Source organism: Pieris napi, chromosome 18, assembly GCF_905475465.1.
Source record: "Pieris napi chromosome 18, ilPieNapi1.2, whole genome shotgun sequence".
Classification (NCBI taxonomy): Eukaryota; Metazoa; Arthropoda; class Insecta; order Lepidoptera; family Pieridae; genus Pieris; species Pieris napi.
Window position 1 is genome coordinate 11,152,903 of NC_062251.1, and position 6,486 is coordinate 11,159,388.

The 6,486-nt window shown below is 35.8% G+C and overlaps 1 long non-coding RNA gene across 1 annotated transcript; it reads left to right on the forward strand.

Moving 5' to 3' along the window:
• The first annotated feature begins 211 nt into the window (after nt 1–211).
• Nucleotides 212–6,074, forward strand: LOC125058720. Its single transcript, XR_007118483.1, has 4 exons — nt 212–383; nt 981–1,074; nt 2,064–2,207; nt 5,934–6,074. It is a non-coding gene; the product is annotated as an uncharacterized LOC125058720 (long non-coding RNA).
• Nucleotides 6,075–6,486: the final 412 nt, after the last annotated feature.

Here is a 6,486-nt window from a genome sequence, read left to right on the forward strand (position 1 = left end):
TTTTTATCAGAAACTGTTTGCTTCTTTATTCCTTAAATAATTTCTATGGGATTCAATGTGCTATGATAAGGTGGGAGTTTTAAAACTTCATAGCCGTGCAATTTTATTACTTCATCTATCTCAGACATGTATTTTTTCACTACTTCAAGACTACGATATATTTTAAATTATTTGTAGCAGTCTGTGGCAACCATAAAGTTTAAACCATAGATTATAGATAACAAAGTCAAAATGTGGTGTCTGTCTAGCGGTATTAAAGTTGTAGTATATTTAAATAATTTTCTGATAATTTATATACTAAATGTCTGGATATGGTGTGTAACCGTACTGTGGCCTGGTGTAGTGTAGTGATTGTAATGTGGTTATACAAGGCCTGAGACTAGGTTTGTGATATAATTAGAATGAAATGGCGGTTGGTGATAAGGTGTCAAAGGATGCTACTGTTTGTAGTGATGAGGTTGTAGAAGAGGCTACACATACTGAACAGGTTTCACAACCCTCCTCAGATGCTTTGATGGAGGGATCTAATTAAGAAGCCAAGCCTGGTTTGTATGTTGGCCAAAACATAACCTAACATATCTGTTGACATCTTGATCATTATTTAGTAATAGCAAAAATTTATCCTAACATTGTATAAATATAATGTTAATATTCATCAGCTATCATGGTATTGGTTATATGGTTTGTATGTTTGCTAATGAAACAGTTATTTTAAATAACTCTTACTGTGCTAGATTTAAGGGATTTTATATAACTAGCAGATTTTTATTTAAAATTATAGTAAAGTAGTAATTTATTGAGAGAATTATGAATTGCTTATTGTTTCATAAGCTATGTATCCCCGACTGAATATTTATAACAAATTACAGGATACACAAAGTCAACTCACTGTACTTCGTGAGCTTTATTTGAGCTTTGATTTGAGATTTCCGCTATTAAATGAAATGAATATTGTTCCTTTAATTGCACATATTTTTCAGTGAATTATGGCATAAAGAAACAACTTTAACCCAAAATCTGTCTTCACTAAAAGAGGATTTGGCCAAGGCCGATCAAGCTCTGTGGTCTAGAGAGGTAAGTACTATGGTTCATTAAATGTATTAGTGTATTAAATATGTGTTTTATAGATTTCAATTAAAAACACTTGGTTTTTTCATAGTCTACAAATATTTGAAAGAGGAAAGATTTGTATATGATAAATTTAAAAACTACTGGACCTATTTCAAATTTTATTTCATCATTAGAATGTTTTAGTTATAGTTACATGTTCTTTTTAGTTTTTTTTTGTATGTATGATTTTGTACATTATGGTAACGAAGTGTAAATAAATAAATGTTATCTCTGAGTAAATATATTTATTATTAAAATATAAATTTAAAAAAATGTTCACACCCACGTGTGGGTCATCCAAGTCAGGAGTACAATACAGTATAAGTTAGACGTGTTTAGTTCAGTGGAGAATAAAAACTAGTGTGACAAAATCTGTTCATGTAACCTTCACTCTCCGTAGAGGAGACTGTCCGCCAGTAACTCTGTGCAATCAACAACTTCCGCAAGAAAACTGTGTAAAATACTTGGGAATACACCTTGATAGGAGACTCGTATGGAAACAACACATACAGAAGAAGAGAGAAGAAATCAACCTGAAATACAGAGGACTCTACTGGCTACTTGGCTGAAATTCCAAACTGTCAGTAGATAATAAGCTACTCATCTACGAAATGCTCTTGAAACCAAAATATATAAAAACATCGGAGATTCATGAGCACCTCAAAATCAGGACTGTCAAAGAGGAGATTCTTGATCTCCCTCGAGTATGAAATACAGAAAAAGGCTAGAAATGCATACTAATAAGCTTGCCACGCAACGAATGGTTAGTTGACCGGACCTAATAAATAGGCTTAAAAGGCGACAAATCCTAAGTCTTGATAGACACGGTTGAAAGAGAGGAGCAGTCTCGATGGAGATTTTGCTCTGAACGCCTAACAGCTCTCAACACATCTGCTCATAGTCTAGCTGACTGATTGCAAGATAAAGACTTATAAAAAAAAATAACTTTTCAGATGGCGTCGGTCCCAATCGGTGCCTAGTTCTGGAGAGCTTAGTCGTCAGTTCGACTCCATAAGCTTCGAGTTCAGCGGTTCCTGTTACTCATCATGCAGCTGCAGTTACTGCCGGCTGAGGGACTGTGCGCATGATTGTGTCAGGTAGATTTCACCATAATATGTCTTTATATTTATCTATAGCTGACATACACGTAGTTTTCTAGGACTAATGATTCTAGAAGAACGCAAACTTCTAAGCTAAGTTTCTGCTCATGTATTTTAGAATAGATAGCATGTTAAAGCATTGCCTTAATATTGTTTTTCCTCACGAATTTTTCCTTCACCGTATGAACGGGTGTTAGATGTAAAGACAGCCTTGCGATTCTGTAACTCACTTTTCGAACTCACACAGCGGTTTTCGCATCGGCGGTCGCTCTCAAATCAGTCGTGAAGCAGTCATTTTATGATTTGGCATTCTGATAAACAATAAACTACAAGCTTCCACCTTTTCACGACTGATTTGAGAGCGACCGCCGATGCGAAAACCGCTGTGTGAGTTGGAAAAGTGAGTTACAGAATCGCAGGGCTGTTGCTTTAGACGAAGAAGAAGATCAGCATCAAGGAAAAAAAAGAAAATGGGTGCATGAGGCAATTAAGAGAGACGGAAAGAGAATTCATCACATTATACAAAGAATTAGTAAAAGATGAAAAAAAATATTTTGAATAATTTAAAATGTCGAGAGCTACTTCAATATTCTTCTGCAATAAACAAAATGTAACAAATAATAACGCAGCGTCAGTGATCCGACAAAAGATGTCGTTGTCAACGAATGCGTCCGTGATTGCCGGTGTCTTTACTGACACTGAGAGCACTGTATCGTCACTGACACTGACAAGTGGGGATGCGTTCATAGAGAATGTATGAAAGAATATTTCGCACTGTGCCGGTACTGTGTCGGAACTGTGGCTTCACAGATTTATGTGAATCGGGCTTAAGACCAGCGTATTTTTCTGCGCGTATACGGTCGTTTCAGCATACACGCGCGCTACAATACGCGCTTCAAAAAACCGGACGCGCGTAAACTGGCATATTTCGACGTGTTCGCTCGAACCGGTAGTGGCGTCGGTATCAACGGTTGTCGCGCTAATACAAGCTTAGAAGAAATGCTAGTCTCGAACCGCCCTAATATTTATTAACTTTAATTTTGAAAGGTTGAAACTTAGGACAAATTACTTTTAATATTAATAATGAGTATAGAGTCACTATTAATAGTAGTTAATTTATATATATAGAAACATTGACAAATCAAATAAACATATATATATACAGTTATACGTTAGTTGACTGTTGAATTACTACATTAATGAAAATATATTAACGTCAATAAACCAACAGTATAATTTGGGATTCGTAATAATCATAATAATTTGTCAATGTTTCACAAACACGACGTTAATTTTTTTTGTTTATTGTATAATAAATATTGTTAATTTAACTATCAATTGGGTAACCATAGTTTTCAAATATCCAAATGTGTCCATTGAATAGTCACTATACACAGGAACCTTAACAAAAAAATTGTAACAAGAATATTTTTTATTTGAACTTCTTGGAACGATACAGATTAAAATAGTTCTTTACATCCACAGAGAATTTAAAGAATCTTACTTAGTCCTTTATTTAAAAGTTTAATTGAAAACGTTGACGATACAGTTTATATTGCTGATTCAATGTCTTAACCAATTTTAATCTATTCTTAGTATAAACACTTATATTATATATTTTATATATATAATTTATTTTCTACTCCTTTGCACAGCCGTTTACGCAGTGATTTATGTCTGATCCTTATAGATCTTCGTCTGCTGTTAAAAAAGAGTTTTTAGAAACTGGTGTTAATAGATTGTTTCTCTCTATTAACGATTATTATTACGCATTCGTTACGTCCTCTTCATTTGTATTTACTCCATAAAAACAGACAAAAGTTAAAACATATTATTTTTGAATCCATCATCTGTCATCAGGTTGATTAGGTATTTGTTTTATTTAAAGACTAAGTTAATTTCTAGAAGCTCACTGTTCTCACTCTGCTTGACTTTAGCAATGCTTTCAATACTGTGAACTTTGAAATTCTGCTTGGGTTGCTTCGCTCTATGAATATCTGTCCATCCGCTATTGACTGGTTTCATAGCTATCTTAACGGCCGTCGGCAGCGTATTAAAATGAATGATGCTTACTCTCAGTGGAATAATATAAGTGCTGGTGTTCCGCAGGGTGGCGTTCTTTCACCTCTTCTTTTTTCTATATTTATCAACACCCTGACTGCACATCTATCCGCTAGTTATCACCTTTACGCTGATGACCTCCAAATCTACGTTCAGTCTACACTGGATGAGCTTCCTCTTGCAATACAGGCGATGAATGATGATCTTGAAAACATAGCCAACTGGAGTAAAGACTTTGGTCTTCAAATTAATCCTGCCAAGAATCAAGTCATCATCATCGGAAGCCCTTTCTTTATTTCAAGAGTCAAATGGGCTCAGCTCCCTGGTGTTTACCTTGACGGTGTGGCCTTGGCCCTCAATAAGACTGTTAAAAATCTTGGGGTCTTCTTCGACCAAACGTTTTCCTGGGGTCATCACGTAAAGGAGATCAGCCGTAAACTTTACGCCGCTTCTTTTACTCTGAGACGTCTTTCTAATTTCCTTCCTATCCGCACTAAAACTATGTTAGCGCAGTCTCTTCTGCTTCCTATTCTCGATTATGCGGACTCATGCTCCTCTGATTTGAACGAAGAGCTACTTGACAAGATCGAACGCCTGCAGAATTTCTGCATACGGTTCATATTTGGTCTTAGGAAATATGACCATGTGTCTAAATTCCGCAGGCAGCTGGGGTGGCTACCTATTCGATTCAGACGTCACGCTCATCTTCTTCAACTCCTATACTCAATTCTTTTCAATCCGACAACCCCTTCTTATCTCAAAAATCACTTTAAATTCTTAGGTCCTTCTAACTATATGTTACGCTCTTCTAATAGATGTTTATTGGAAATTCCATCTCACACTTCATCCTTCTTAGGCAATTCATTCACGATCTCCGCCATTAAGTTGTGGAATACGCTGCCCGACTCCGTACGATTGGCTACCTCTCTGTCATCTTTTAAAACTCTTCTGTATAATCATTACTTAACCTTATCCTATCCTGATCAATCGTGACTTGTATAAATCTTATGTTTCCTTTTACATCACTATTTGCTGTCCATGTATTTGTAAGATTAGCTTTTAAGTTTTTAGTCTGTTGTTAATTTTTTTTTGTATTACTTTAGATTAAGGTACTATGTATATATATATATATTTTTTTATATAACATTTGTTACTGCACTTCTCGCACGAATCATGTTTATTTTTTTTAGTTTTTTCTTTAACTAGGGTTGCCTGGAAGAGATCGCTTATTAGCGATAAGGCCGCCCGTTGCATCCCTTATATTTTTTTTTTTGTATTGTGTTTGATTTATTGTTTTTTGCAACGAAGTGTTAATAAATAAATAAATAAATAAGTTAGATTTATAGAAGAATATAAGTTAAACAAATGCGCACATAATATATGTGTCTGCCCCTTTTTTTATTTATCCGAGGTTGAAATGCATTTGCGTATCCCCTGCCCCCGAAAGTTGCAGAGGTATATGAGACTCGATCCACACCAGAATCTGCTATTCAGAGACTGGGTAAGCAATACCCACTAAAACCACCTCAAGTAGTTCCCTGAAAGCCGCGTTACAAAGGCTTCGGGGTCGCTCTCGCATTCACCTCAACCGCATGTTACTCTCCGGGTGTAGGACACCCTACATAGGAATATTTGTTGTAAAATTTTCATTTGAATTTTCAGAAGAAATCCTGAAATCCCGTCAAGCACTTTGGATGTCAGCCGATGGTCACATGATGCTGTACGCCACATTCAATGATACACTGGTTCACGAGCAGAAGTACCCCTGGTATGGAACCGCTTTGGACACAGATGACCCTTCAAAGGCAGGTTTTTATTTCCTGTTGTATATCAGTAAAGTCCTGAAAAACTACTTGCGCATTTACGACATTTATATATAATAATATCAGACAACTATGTCGTCCATTGATTATCGTGTACACCACCACAATGTGGATCCAGCTGCCCACTGAAGTATTTCCAAACCAATTTGACTTAGGGTCCTTCAAGAAAAGAGCGTACCAATTCATCGGCAACGGCTTTCTGGTATTTATAGTATCCATAGGCGTCGGTATCACTCAACAGGTGAGCCCCCTGCCCGTTTGCCTCCTACTAAATTAAAAAATTAAAAGCTTTATTAGTAAAAACATCAAAGAAATTACTTAAAGATTTTTTAGAATTATGTACTACGAGTCGCTCGAAACTAATTAGCAGTTACTCTATTATATAATATAAA